Raw genomic sequence first — 14,091 nt, forward strand, 5'->3', positions numbered from 1 at the left:
TTTCATCTTTTTACAGTTTCCTTTGCTGTGCCAAAGCAAATCAAGTTTAATTAGGTCCCACTTGTTTATTTTTATTTTAATTTCCATTACTTTTGGAGGTGGGTCAGAGAAGATATTTCTGTGATTTACGTTAAAGAGTGTTTTGCCTATATTTTTCTCTGAGAGTTTTATAGTTTCTGGCTTTACATTTAGGTCTTTAATCCATTTTGAGTTTATTTTCACGTATGGTGTTAGGAAGTGTTCTAATTTTATTCTGTCCAATTTTCCTAGCACTACTTATTGAAAGGGCTGTCTTTTCTCCATTTTATATTCTTGCCTCTTTTGTCAAAGATAAGAAGCCCATAGGTATGTGGGTTTTTCTCTGGGTTTTCTGTCTTGTTCTATTGATCTGTGTTGCTGTTTTTGTGCCGTTACTATACTGTCTGATTACTGTAGCTTTGTAGTGTAGTCTGAGTCAGGAATGTTGATTTCTCCAGCTCCATTTTTCTTTCTCAAGATCGCGAAAAGCAAGAGCTTATTTATTTATTTTATTTATTTTTTATTTCTTTTTTTTGTGGATCATGCTTTTGTGGATTGTGCTTCTAGCGCCTAATGTAGGATTATGCAGATTTTCTCATGTATTTCTAGATATGAGAAGTTCTGTAGTTTCATGTTATACATTTAGGTTTATGACCCGTTTTGAGTTAATTAAAAAAAATTTTATTTTATTGAGATATAATTTGCATACCATAAAATTCCCCCTTTGGAAATGTACAATTCAGTGGTTTATAGTGTATTCACAAGGTTATGCAACCATCACCACTATCTAATTCCAGAGCATTTCATCATCTTAAAAAGGAAACCCCAGTAGTCACTGCCAAAGGCCCTCCCCCAGCCTTCGGCAGCTACTAATCTACTTTTCGCCTGTATAGATTCTTTCACTTAGCCTGTTGTTCTCAAGTTTCATCCATTTTGTAGCAAGTATTGGTATGTCATTCCTTTTTATTGCTGAATAATGTTGCATTGTATGAATACATAGATTTATTTATCCATCATTCAGCAAATATTTGGATTGTTTTTGGCTATTATGAATTATGTTGCCATGAATATTCATATAGAAATTTTTATGTAAACACATACTTTCAATTATCTTGCATATATACTTAAGAGTGTTTGAGTTAATTTTTATATAAGGTGTGAGGCATGAGTTGAGGTTCTTTCTTTTTTTTTTTTTTCATAAGGACATATAGTTATTCCAGCACCACTTTTGGAGATAACTATACTTTCTCCGGGCTTCCTCCATTAAATTGCCTTTGACCTTTGTCAAAAATCAGTTGAATCTGTCTTTAGATTGTTTTGTTCTATTGATCTATATGTCTGTCTGTTTGCTAATATCACATTGTCTTGATTACTATAGCTTCATTGTTTACGCTAAAGCCTTAGACTGTGTGGATCACAACAAACTGTGGAATATTCTTAAAGAGTTGGTAATATCAGACCACCTTACCTGCCTCCTGAGAAACCTGAAGCAACAGTTAGAACTGGACATGGAACAATAGACTGATTCAAAATTGGGAAAGGGGTACATCAAGGCTGTATGTTGTCACTCTGCTTATTTAACTTATATGTAGAGCACATCATGTGAAATGCCAGCCTGGATGAAGCACAAGCTGTAATCAAAACTGTGGGGAGAAATATTAATAACCTCAGATATGCAGATGACACCATCCTTATGGCAGAAAGCGAAGAAAAACTAAAGAACCTACTGATGAAAGTGAAAGAGGAGAGTTTAAAAGCTGGCTTAAAACTCAGCATTCAAAAAACAGAGATTATGGCACCTGGTCCCATCACGTCATGGAAAATAGATGGGGAAACAATGGAAAGAGTGAGAGACTTTATTTTCTTGGGCTCCAAAATCACTGCAGACGGTGACTGCAGCCATGAAATTAAAAGACATTTGCTTCTTGGAAGAAAATCAGTGACAAACCTAGACAGCACATTAAAAAGCAGAGACATTACTTTACAAACAAAGGTCCATCTAGTCACAGCTATAGTTTTTCCAGTAGTCATATATGGATGCCAGAGCTGGACAGCAAAAAAGGCTGAGTGCCAAAGAATTGATGCCTTCAAACTGTGGTGCTGGAGAAAACTCTTGAGAGTCCCTTGAACTCTAAGGGGATCAAATCAGTCAATTAAAGGAAATCAACTCTGGATATTCATTGGGAGGACTGGTGCTGAATTTGAAGCTCTAATACTTTGGTCACCTGAAGTGAACAGCTGACTCGTTGGAAAAGACCCTGATGCTGGGAAAGATTGAGGGCAAGAGAAGAAGCGGGCAACAGAGGATGAGATGGTTGGATGGCATCACTGACTCGATGGGCATGAGTTTGAGCAAACTGAGGGAAATGCTAAAGGACAGGGAAGCCTGGCATGCTGCAGTGCATGGGGTCACAAAGAATTGGACATGACTTAGCGACTGAACAACAACATTGCTTTTTTTTAAAGCTTTGCAATTAGGTAGTTTAATACCTTCAACATTGTTCTTCCTTTTCAAAATTGTTTTGGTCATTCTAGAGCCTTTGCCATATATATTTCAGAATCAACTGGTCAGTCATGATTCAAAAGAGTATACAGAGATTTTGATTGGGATTTCATTGAATCTATAGGTCAATGGAAGGTATTGTTATCTTATTAATTTGATTCTTCTAATCCATAAATACAGATTATCTTTTTATTTATCTAGGTCTTTGCTTTCTTTCATCAATATTTTGCAGTTTTCAACACAGAGATCCTGCACATATTTGTTAGATTTATAACAGTCTTTCATTTTGGGGGTGGTATTTAAATGGTTGAATTGTGGTGCTGGAGAAGACTCTTGAGAGTCCCTTGGAATCAAGGAGATCAAACCAGTCAACCCTAAAGAAAATAAACCCTGAATATCATTGGAAATGAAATGGGAATCTGAGTTCTTGTTTGCAGAGCGAACAATGAACTTCACGAACACACAGACACTCATGGTAGTAAGTGAATAGGATTTATTGAAGAGAAGGAAAGTATAAAGCTCTCAGCATAGGCACTGAGAGAAGATAAAGAGTTCCCCAAAGGCAGGACTTACAGTAGTTTATATCCTTACCAGTATTCTGTACATTTTTGGTTGGCTCCTGTCCTTAAACTATGTCATTTCTAACTAATCCGTTTAAAGGTCAAAATGTTTAACTTAACATCTTTATGGCTTCTCTTGCTCCTTGGATTAAGTCATCACCCTTTTTCATGACCCCTGGCCATTTTACAATGGACCAGATGTATGAGCTAAAGATTAATGATAACCGTTTTTTTTTCCTTTTGGGCATATGAAATAGAAGTTAATTACTACCCTTCCCTGGATAATATCAGACCAAGGACACATTCCAGAAATTTGGGACAAAGGGTATAGCGTTAGGTTAATGGAGCGAGATGTTTATTGAAAACAACACCGAGGTCTCAGAGTCCTACACTGACTGCCTAGCAATTTCTACCTCAGAAAGACGGATGTTGAAGCTGATGCTCCAGTACTTCGGCCACCTGATGCAAAGAGCTGACTCATTGGAAAAGACCCTGATGCTGGGAAAGAATGAGGGCAGGAGGAGCAGGGGGTGACAGAAGATGAGATGGTTGGATGGCATCACCAACTTAGTGGACGAGAGTTTGAGCAAACCCTGGGAGATAGTAATGGACAGGGACGCTTGGTGTGCTAGAGTCCATGGCGTCACAAAGAATTGGACATGATGGAGTGACTGAACAACAACAGCCTTCTTTATGGTCCAGCTCTCACATCCATACATGACTACTGGAAAATCATAACTTTGACTATATGGACCTTTGTCAGCAAAGTAACGTCTCTGCTTTTTAATATGCTGTCTAAACTTGTCATAGCTTTTCTTCTAAGTAGCAAGCATCTTTTAATTTCGTAGCTGCAGTCACTGTCTGCAGTGATTTTGGAGCCCAAGAAAATAAAATCTGTCACTGTTTACACTTTTTCCCCATCTGTCTTCCATGAAGTGATGGGATAGGATGCCGTGATCTTAGTTTTTGAATGTTGAGTTTTAAGCCAGCTTTTTCACTCTCCTCTTTCACCTTCATCAAGAGGCTCTTTAATTCCTCTTCACTTTCTGCCATTAGAGTGTTGTCATCTGCGTATCTGAGGTTATTGATATTTCTCCCTGCAATCTTGATTCCAGTTTGTGATTCATCCAGTCCAGCATTTCACATGATGTACTCTGTGTTGACGTTAAATAAGCAGGGTGACAATATACAGCCTTGTTGTACTCCCATCCCAATTTTGACCGAGTCCATGGTTCCGTGTCCAGCTCTAACTGTTGCTTCTTGACCTGCATACAGGTTTCTCAGGAGACAGGTCAGGTGATCTGGTACTCTCATCTCTTTAAGAATATTCTACAGTTTGTTGTGCTTCACACAGTCAAAGGCTTTAGTGTAGTCAATGAAATAGATCTTTTTCTGGGATTCCCTTGCTTTCTCTATGACCCAACAGATGTTGGCAATTTGACCTTTGGTTCCTCTGCCTTTTCTAAATCCATCTTGTGCATCTGGAAGTTCTTGGTTCATGTACTGCTAAAGCTTAGCTTGAAGGATTTTGAGCATAACCTTACTAGCATGTGAAATGAGTACAACTGTACATTAATTTGAACATTCTTTGGCATTGCCCTTCTTTGGGACTGGAATGAATCCCAAAGACCTTTTCCTTTCCTGTGGCCACTGCTGAGTTTTCCAAATTTGCTAACATATTGAATGCAGCACCTTATTTAATAGTATCATCTTTTAGGATTTTAAATAACTCAGCTGGAATTCCATCAGCTCCACTAACTCTGTTCGCAGTAATGCTTCCTAAGGCCCACTTGTGGATTGAACTAGTTTAAATCTGGTTTTCAGCTTTTCTGATGGCTTATCTCTTTATGTAATCTAGAAGTAAGGTTAGCTCTTACTTTTTGGCTATAACTTGTTACATGTCCCAACTGAAAGCTGGAGATGTTTTCTAAGTTACCTATTTTTGGCATCCCAGAATTCATTTTTTAAATTAGTCCAAGGAGACTGCCGAATATCTACTCAGCTTCTGGGACCCTCACATTTGTCTACAAATTTGCAGATGCTTGCAGGGGAAAATGTTCCCAAATATTCAGGTTCACACATTGGTCTTCGTTTATCTTTGCTATCTCGGACTCTCAAGTCTTTAGTGCCCTGGTAATTTTTCTTTTTGTTCAAACTTGCTTTCCTAGTTGCTTTTGGTGAAGAGGTTGGTCTGAATAAGCTAATCTACCATATCCAGAAGCAAAACAAAGATCATGGATTTTGGAGCCAGACCTCCGGGATTCAAATCTCAGTTCTGTAGTTGACTTGTCCTCTGATCCTGAACAAGGTGTTAACATTTTTTAAGCCTCACTTTTCTCATTACTTAAAATGGTGATAGTAACAGTAGCTCCCTTCTAGGGTTATTGTGATGATTTAACAAGTATACATAAAGTAGTTTGTATACACATAAGTGTACTTTCCTACTCACCTTCTTGTTCTGGCCTCCACTGTTCTTATAGAGAAGCCAGTTATTGTTATTATTACTACTTTGAAGGTAATATTTCTTTTTCCCTCTGTTTTTTAAGGTTTTTCTTTGCCTTTGTATTTTGGTAGCTTTACTCTGATATGCTGGAGGTGTGAGTATGGTTTTATTTATTTATTTATCCTGTCTGAGCTTCTTAGCATTTCTTATATCATATATACTTTTAAAATATGTAGTATATGTCTAAGAAAAGAGCCTGGAATCCAAAAGCTGCTCTATTGTTATTCACTTATTATTTTTACTTGACATGGTCTTCTTTCCAATCAGTGTTGTTTCCCACTGTGCTATGTGATTTACAAATCTTTAATAGGCTCCACTGGCTAGTAGATGAAGTCCAAACTCATCTTTGTTTAAGTCTTTATTGAATTTGTTACAATATTGTTTCTGTTTTATGTTTTGATTTTTTTGACCATGAGTCACGTGGGATCTTAGCTCCCCGACCAGGGATTAAACCCACACTCTCTGTATTGGAAGGTGAAATCTTAAACCACTAGATCACCAGGGAAGCCCCAACCTGTGATATATTTAAAACTCTGAGGCCCAAATCAAACCAGGCCAATTGTATCAGAATTTTTGAGGTGGGATACAGATATTAATCAGTATTTTTGAAAGAGCCCTGGGTGATTCCAATGTTCAGCCAATGCTGGGGGCTTTTCACACCTTAGCTTTCCTTCCTTTGAGCAACTTTTGAGGGCCTGGAGAAGTACCTGGAACGTGATATGTTCTAGGGAGAGAGAGGAAACGGATGCAAAAAATAGAGGGAAATAATTCATGGTGGCACCATGGTGATATGCCTGTGGGAACTCTCCACTCTTTGGAGTGTATGCTCCATTTTGTGGTTTGGTTTTGGGAGGGGGCAATGTTGGTGACCCCCCTTTTATCTCTGTATCGATCCTTCTCTCAGTTCATGCTTACCTTTCCCTCCTGAATTTGCCTCCCTCCTTTATTCAAAGAGTTGTTGAAATATCTCCAAAAGAAGACTTCTGGGTTTATTTGAAGGAGGTTGCATCTCACACATACTAAAAAAAAATTTTCAAGGTGGGACTGTCTGAGGAGGGAGATAGGGTTAAGGATGGGAGCTTGGGATGGCCAGAGGCACCGTTTGACTTGGCAGCAAGTGAGAGGAGCATTGGAGAAGAGATGGGAGAGCCTCTGGAAAACTTATTGGAACATAAATTGTCACCCGGGATAACCTCTGAATGTTTAGGGAGCTGCTTAGTGTGTGCCACTGATGGTAGAGTTTTAGGCACTGACTTTGGTGGGCAGATATTTTTTCAAGAGATAAAGGGAGAAGTCCTATTCTGTGGGCATCTGCCAGCAGTGAGGCAAGCCCTTTGTGCCACATCTGCTGATGGCTTCAGGGAAGGGAAGTCCTGGGTGGAAAGGAGGAGACTGGGGGAGAGGGGATGGTGTGGTAGGGAGTGATTTTAAACATTTTGGTGCTACTTAAGCTATGATGACATAGCGTGCAGGTCTTCATGAGAAGACCTTAACCAACTGTGTTTCTCCTGAGCCAATGGAATGGCAGTTTGTGAGGTGCTGAGATTCAGAATGCTTTCTTGGGCTACCTCTCTGCTTAGAGCAAGAAGAAGTGACATGAGATTTAGAATAATAATAATTGCATATAATGCAGGGAAAGGTCTTTCAGCTGTACTGATAGGAGTATAAATTGTTCAGTTTTTCTTGAGGCGTGTGGGCAGCATGAATCAAAAGCCTTAAAAATGTTCCTACAATTTGACCCATCAATTCCACTCCTAGGAATATGGTTCTGAAGAAATAGTTGACAAGCGCACACAGATCTGTGTATATTGTCATTCATTTATAAGCTTGTTTACAATAGCAGTGGACTTCCCTGGTGGCTCAGACAGTAAAGAATCTGCTTGCAATGCAGGAGTCTCAGGATATACACAGTTTGAACTAAACTAGGTTACCTGAGTTATAATGAATCGACTGTAGTGATTTTTAACTACAGTCTTAAAGTAATATATCTTATTAAGTATAGATTTGTGTGTTTGTGAATCTGTGCTGGAGCTTCCCTGGTGGCTCAGGTGGTAAAGAATCTGTCTGTAATGAAGGAGACCCAGGTTCAATCCCTGGGTCAAGAAGATCCCCTGGAGAAGGGAATGGCTACCCAGCCTAGTACTCTTGCCTAGAGAACTCCATGGACAGAAGCAGGCTACAGTCCATATGATGGCAAAGAGTCAGACACGACTAAGTGACTAACACTTTATAGTAGTAAATTGAAAATAGCCAAAATTTCCAGCAATTAGGCATTAAATAATTAAATAATAACTGGGGACATGGAATACTATACAACTAGGCAAACAGATATTACTGCTCCTCTATATTTATTGAAATGGAAAACTGTTTATGATAATCAAGCAAGAAAAGAAGATCCCAGAACTACACTCACCATGAGCTTGTTTCATTTATTTTGTTTTTTTTTCCTTTCAGACCATTATTTTATTAAGGATGACTTCATGCTAAGACTGTATCACATGGGGAGCTCAATTTTACACTGACTACTGCCACAAAGTAGTTTATTACTACCAATAATAGGCTGCGGTCCATGGGGTCTCGAAGAGTCAGACACGACTGAGCGACTTCACTTTCACTTTTCACTTTCATGCACTGGAGAAGGAAATGGCAACCCACTCCAGTGTTCTTGCCTGGAGAATCCCAGGGACAGCAGAGCCTGGTGGGCTTCCGTCTATGGGGTCGCACAGAGTCGGACACAACTGAAGTGACTTAGCAGCAGCAGTGTATAAATTACTTTGCATAGTGTTTGACATATAGTAGGTTGTATAGAGGTAGAAAAAGTAAATATCATTTTCAGAAAGTCTTTTTAATTGTTAGAGACTTTAACTCTTTGGAATGGTTTAGTTCTTTAGTTGAATAGTAAGTAGGATACAAAATTTGAAGTTTGGTGGCAAAAAATCATGTAGTTGGTATAGCCTCAATTTTGAAAAGCACGGAACATGTGCCTGTAAGGAAAGTCTGCAAAGATATGTTTATCTTATTAATGGTGTTTGAGTAATGTTGCATTATAAGTGATTTTTATGTCTCCCCCTTTTTTTGCTTTAATATGCCCAACTTCCTTGATAGAACAAACTGTATTTATTACTCTTTCTCTTCACTCAAAGTCCTAAAAAAGAAAAAACCCCAGACTTTAATTACTGATATAAAGTAAAACAATAACTTGTTGGTTGGCTGAGAATTGCTAGAAATTAATAAATAGTTTGGAAATTATTTAGTAAATTCTAATTACTTAGCAAAAGTAATTAAAATATTTATAAGCGAACACCCATAAAACACCGCCAAGCAAATACATTACTCAATAAATGGTTTAATTAGTATTTCATTACCAGAAATTAATCTCAGTAACCAAACATTACTACAAATTACATGTAGGGTGGACAACTTATTTTACTGCTATTAATGATTTCAATTATGAAGTTTGTGCAAGTCTAATTCCTTCCCGCTTCTCCCGCCCTCCTCCCACACCCACCTGGGTGAGTTCCCACACACTGGGCCTGAGTTAGGGTGCTTGGGACTGGTCTGACATCTTCCACATTGTTGAAAATCCTGGGTTAACAGTTTCCCTCAGCTTATTTCCCAGCTGTCTTGCAGAAATACTTGCCCTGGGTGCCTCTTAATCAGCTGGAATCAGACTCCAGGAGCTGGTGGGCTTCTTACCACAGATATACTCTCCTCCAGAGTCTTCTAAATCACTTGGCAGCAAGGCCCAATTCCCTCCCCAGGACTGTGCCAAGGCCCTCCAGCACTGGTTTGCACTCCTGGTTCAGCTCTCAGGCTGGGCTGGGCTGCTGCTAAGTCATGCCAGGAGCATCTTCGTGCAGTTGAGAAAAAAATGAGTCCTTTCCACCAGACGCAGTCACACATGAAGATGGATTTTTGCCCAAACATGTTTCTGTCTCACGTTCCCATGGAACAGACTCTGAGACTTGAGATTTGCATGCAGGCATCTTCCTGGGGAGTGGTCTCAGGAACAGTCCCTGAGTGAGTGGCGAGGGAAGTAGGATTGGGTCGTAAGGAATACAGCCCCACTGGAAACTCCTGGATTGAGGCAAGGAAGGGGGCAGGCCTTTGTTATTTCAAATGAGCAGACAGCAGAGCAGATGTCACTCTGGGGAATGACATGCCTCTCTTTGGCTGAGGACAAATCCTGGAGAGGGGCTCAGTTGCCAACCGTTACTGGGCAACACTCTAGGCAGCTGGAGGAGTGAGTGCCTAGGCTCTGAAGGAGGAATATGAGCAGCACACGTTGCAGAGAGACCTAGTTTGATCCCTGGGTTGGGAAGATCCCCTGGAGAAGGGAAAGGCTACCCACTCCAGTATTCAGGCTTGGAGAATTTCATGAACTGTATCGCAATGAGTTGGACACGACCGAGCAACTTTCATATTCACATTCACATACCAGCATCCACTCCAGCCCCCTTGTGTCATGGACAGCCTGAGCAACCACACGTGAAGGTCCTCATGGGAGAGGCCTGAGGCCATGAGTAGAATGAGCTTGAGTTGTCGCATTGTCTTATTTGGGTTGGGAGGAGTCTGACTTCTGGAGTTAGGATCCCCACTTAGGTACCAGCTGAGACTTACGCCGAGACCACAAGCTCCGCGAGGGCAGGTCTGTATTTCATCATATCTCCAGAACTTAGCACAGTTCATGGCTCAGTGAATATTTGCTGATTGAATCTATAGTAGTAAAGACAGTCACCCAAATGCATTAATATCCAAATGCATTAATGTCCTGTATTACACTTGATGATGGGAGATACATAAAATCTGATCCTGGAGGGGTCAGGGGAAGAAATGAACTTGAGTTGAGACTCAAAGAATGGGTAAGAGTGAGCCAGACAGAGTAGGGTGGGAGTAGGGTGCTTCCCAAGCCTCTGAAGATAGGGGTTTGCCTTGGCCACCTCTTGAAGGATGTCTCCACCTGGGGAAACAGAGGGGACTTGAGAAATCACACTCACTGACTTTCTCTTGTTATCTGTTGGTGAAATGTATCCTTTGTTCTTATCACAGCCTTATCTGGTAGAAGACTCACATGTCAGAGAGCTTTTCCACTGTGGTTTGGCTGGGCAATGGCGGCATGAAGGTAGCCTACAGGTGCTTTCTGAAGTGAAAGGTACAGGCCAGGATCAGGATCACACCCAGAGGTGGGGACGCAGATCCCCTGGGGCTCCCCTTCCGGGCATCAGGCATGAGGACATCACGTGTTGTGGAGGAGCTGAGACTGGAAGAGCTGGGCTGCACTGTATCTAATCTCTTCCTCCCTCCATGTACTCATCTCCCTCCTGCCTCTGGCTTTGTTCTGCTCCGGGCCTGTCTCCAGATTCCTCGCTGCCCCAGGAGCACGTTCTGCTCATTTCACCTCCACTCCTGTGCATGTGTCCTCCCCTTTCTCCAGGACCGCTCCACTCAGAAAACCTATCCAAAGCCCCTCCATGGAGCCCTGACCCATGACTCCAGGTCATAGTGAACTCACCCTTTCTGCCTTTCTACAGCCCTCAGTTGTGGATTCTTTAGAACGGAGGCTGGTTTAGAAATCCTCGGCCTGGTACCATACCTGGTTGAGAGCAAGGAGGTGGGGAAAAGCTGGAGGTGAGCAGGAGACCTGAAGGAAGACCCAGTGTTGCCTGGTCAGCACTGGGCAGTGTGAGCAGTGGCTGGATATCTGCTGGCCTCCCACCCAGGTGTGCCATGAGGGGTTCCGTGGGCCTGGCTTCTGCTGTTGATAGTGGTGGCAACAAGGAAGGGAGGGAGGAAGATGGCAAGTTCCTGTTTATCATGTCTGGGACTTTGCCTGCCTTGTCCTTAATCAGTCTACAGCTAATTAGCCGCCTCCCCCACCCCACTCCCTGCCCTGCCGCCGCAGAGCTGAACACCATTAATCACCAAGGAGAAGGCTGAAGTCAGCAGGCCTCCTGCTCAGGAGAATCCCGGCTCCTTGGGTGGGCCCTTCTTGCCTGGGGCATTGAGAGGACCGTGGGATGCAGGAGCTCCTTTGGTAGGAATTTGGGGCTTTTGAGAAGGTGCCGTGGAGCCCTGTGCCACCTAGAACGACCGTAGGGGGAAGATGCGGCATCTTCCTCTTTGCTGCGACATTCCAGTTTTGCTTGTGGTGACAGTGTCTTAGCCCCAGACAGATGGCTCACTTTCCCAGACTCCCTTGTAGCCAGGAAAGGCATGGGACACAACTCAGATCAATGGGGCATTGAGCTGAAACCTGTGGGCTCTTAGGAAGGCTTTTCCTTTCTTGCTGCTGGTGCTGCCCCTTCTTGCCCTTTCTCCTTTTTGCCTTGAATGCAGACTTAAGGGCTGGAGCTGCAGCAGCCATCAGCCTCTATGAGGGAAGGATCAAGAGAAGTGTTTTGACACCACCATGAGCTGATAACCAGTGCCAGTAACTTGCCTACCTCCAGATTTCTGTCAGATGAAAATAATCTCAGTTTAGTCCACTATTGGTTGATATTCTGTCACCTGTAGCTGAATCCGTTTCTAATACAGAGGGGAACTCTGGATGGTGCAGGCTTAACTACAGAGATACCCATGGTACCCAGAGTAATCCAGACGTTCCTGGACTCACTAGCCAGTGTTCATGAGGGAGGTTATAGTCCTCACAGGCCACCTGCTCTGCCCTCTCTTCCTGTCCTTCAGCCTTTAAAGTCTCATTTTCCAATGGATTTTAGCCACCTATGTTATTAAGAAAGTATCTGGGTGTGACACTGATGGGCCAGTCATGTTAAACTCTGTGTAGTGGAGTGCCTGGGAAGACAAAACTAGATTTTCTGGCAAATGAGTAGTGCCTCTTTGCTTGTTATGCAGTGCTTTGTAAAGTAGGCAAGCACATTGCTCTGGGAAAAGGCTGAAGAAAGGAATTATGTGATTCTGAGAAGGTTTTGCTGAGCTGATCACAGAGGCAGGATATTTGCATTTGGGAGGACTGAGGTCGAGACCCTGACTGACCTTTCCCTTTTGAGGTTTAAGATTACTGGAGCCTTTCTGATGAATGGAATTGGGCCTCTCTGAGATCCTTTGGCAAGAAAGGATGGAAGGGGTCCCACAGGAGAACCTCGGGATCAGGAAATGGAAAATCTGGATAGGTGAACCAAGCTAATAGCAGGCTTAGGTGCTTGTTAGGGAGGCTGGTGCCCACCCAGCAGTTGACAAGGCAGAGGCTCCCAGGCATTCTGGTTGAGGTCGTGCAGTGGGAGTAGTGGGTGCACTTAAGAGTGTGAGATAAAAGAGCTGCAGCCTGAAGTTCAAATGTGGAGCCCTGCTGTATCCAGGGCTGGGTCAGGACTGAGCCGTGGATGTGGAGATGGCGAACTGCGCGGGACCAGTTTTCAACAGCAACCCCTTGTGGCAGCAGGCCAGGCAGACTGTTCCGTTCCGTCTAAGCCCGGCTTTCAGACATTGGACACATCCTGGTGCACGGAGTACATGGCTCCAGTTCCTGCACAGCTTGTGGAAGGTAAGGGGAGAAGGACCCTAAGGGCAGAGGGGTAGTATATCACAGTGGTTGGGAGGGTGGACTCTGGAGTCAGACTGTTGGGTTCAAGTTCCTACTCTGCTACTTCCCTGGCCTGACCTCATGGGTTGCAGACCTGTACGATCTCACAGGGGCCTTCCTTAAACAGGCCCCGTGCTGGGCTTAATGCTTGCTGTCTTGACTGTCTTAATAAATTAAAAAAAAATTCTATGAACCATATTTTAGTTTTTGGCTTCTTTTTCAAAACTGAGGTATAGTTGATTTACAATGTTGTGTTAGTTTCAAGTGTATAGCAAAGTGATTCAGTTACATGTATATATATATATAGGAGAAGGCAATGGCACCCTACTCCAGTATTCTTGCCTGGAGAATCCCATGGACGGAGGAGCCTGGTGGGCTGCAGTCCATGGGGTCGCTAAGAGTCGGACACAACTGAGAGACTTCACTTTCACTTTTCACTTTCATGCATTGGAGAAGGAAATGGCAACCCACTCCAGTGTTCTTGCCTGGAGAATCCCAGGGATGGGGGAGCCTGGTGGGCTGCCGTCTATGGGGTCGGACAGAGTCGGGCACGACTGAAGCGACTTAGCAGCAGCATATATATATATATATATTTGTTGTTGTTTAATTGCTAAGTTGTTTCTGACTCTTTGGGATCTCATGGACTGTCACCTGCTGGGTCCATCTTTCCATAGGATTTCCCAGGCAAGAATACTGGAGTGAGTTGCTATTTCCTATATATATACATTCTTTTTTAGGTTCTTTTCTCTTGTAAATTATTACAAAATATTGATTATAGTTTCTTGTGCTATACAGTAGGTCCTATTGCTTATCTATCTTATATATAGTGCTGTGTATATGTTAATCCCAAACTTACCCCTACTTTGGTAATGTAAGTTTTTTTTCTGTGTCTCTGAGTCTATTTCTGTTTTGTAAATAAGTTCATTTGTATCATTTTTTAAAGATTCCACATATCATATGATATTTG

At 42.3% G+C, this 14,091-nt stretch overlaps 1 protein-coding gene across 1 annotated transcript in view; it reads right to left on the reverse strand.

Moving 5' to 3' along the window:
* The window catches only part of LOC104997558 (phosphatidylinositol N-acetylglucosaminyltransferase subunit C-like), a 69,881-nt gene that overhangs the window by 6,358 nt on the left and 49,432 nt on the right, over nucleotides 1-14,091 (reverse strand). The window lies entirely within an intron of this gene.

The sequence above is a fragment of the Bison bison genome, unplaced genomic scaffold (genome assembly GCF_000754665.1).
Source record: "Bison bison bison isolate TAMUID 2011002044 unplaced genomic scaffold, Bison_UMD1.0 scf7180017864309, whole genome shotgun sequence".
Taxonomy (NCBI): Eukaryota; Metazoa; Chordata; class Mammalia; order Artiodactyla; family Bovidae; genus Bison; species Bison bison.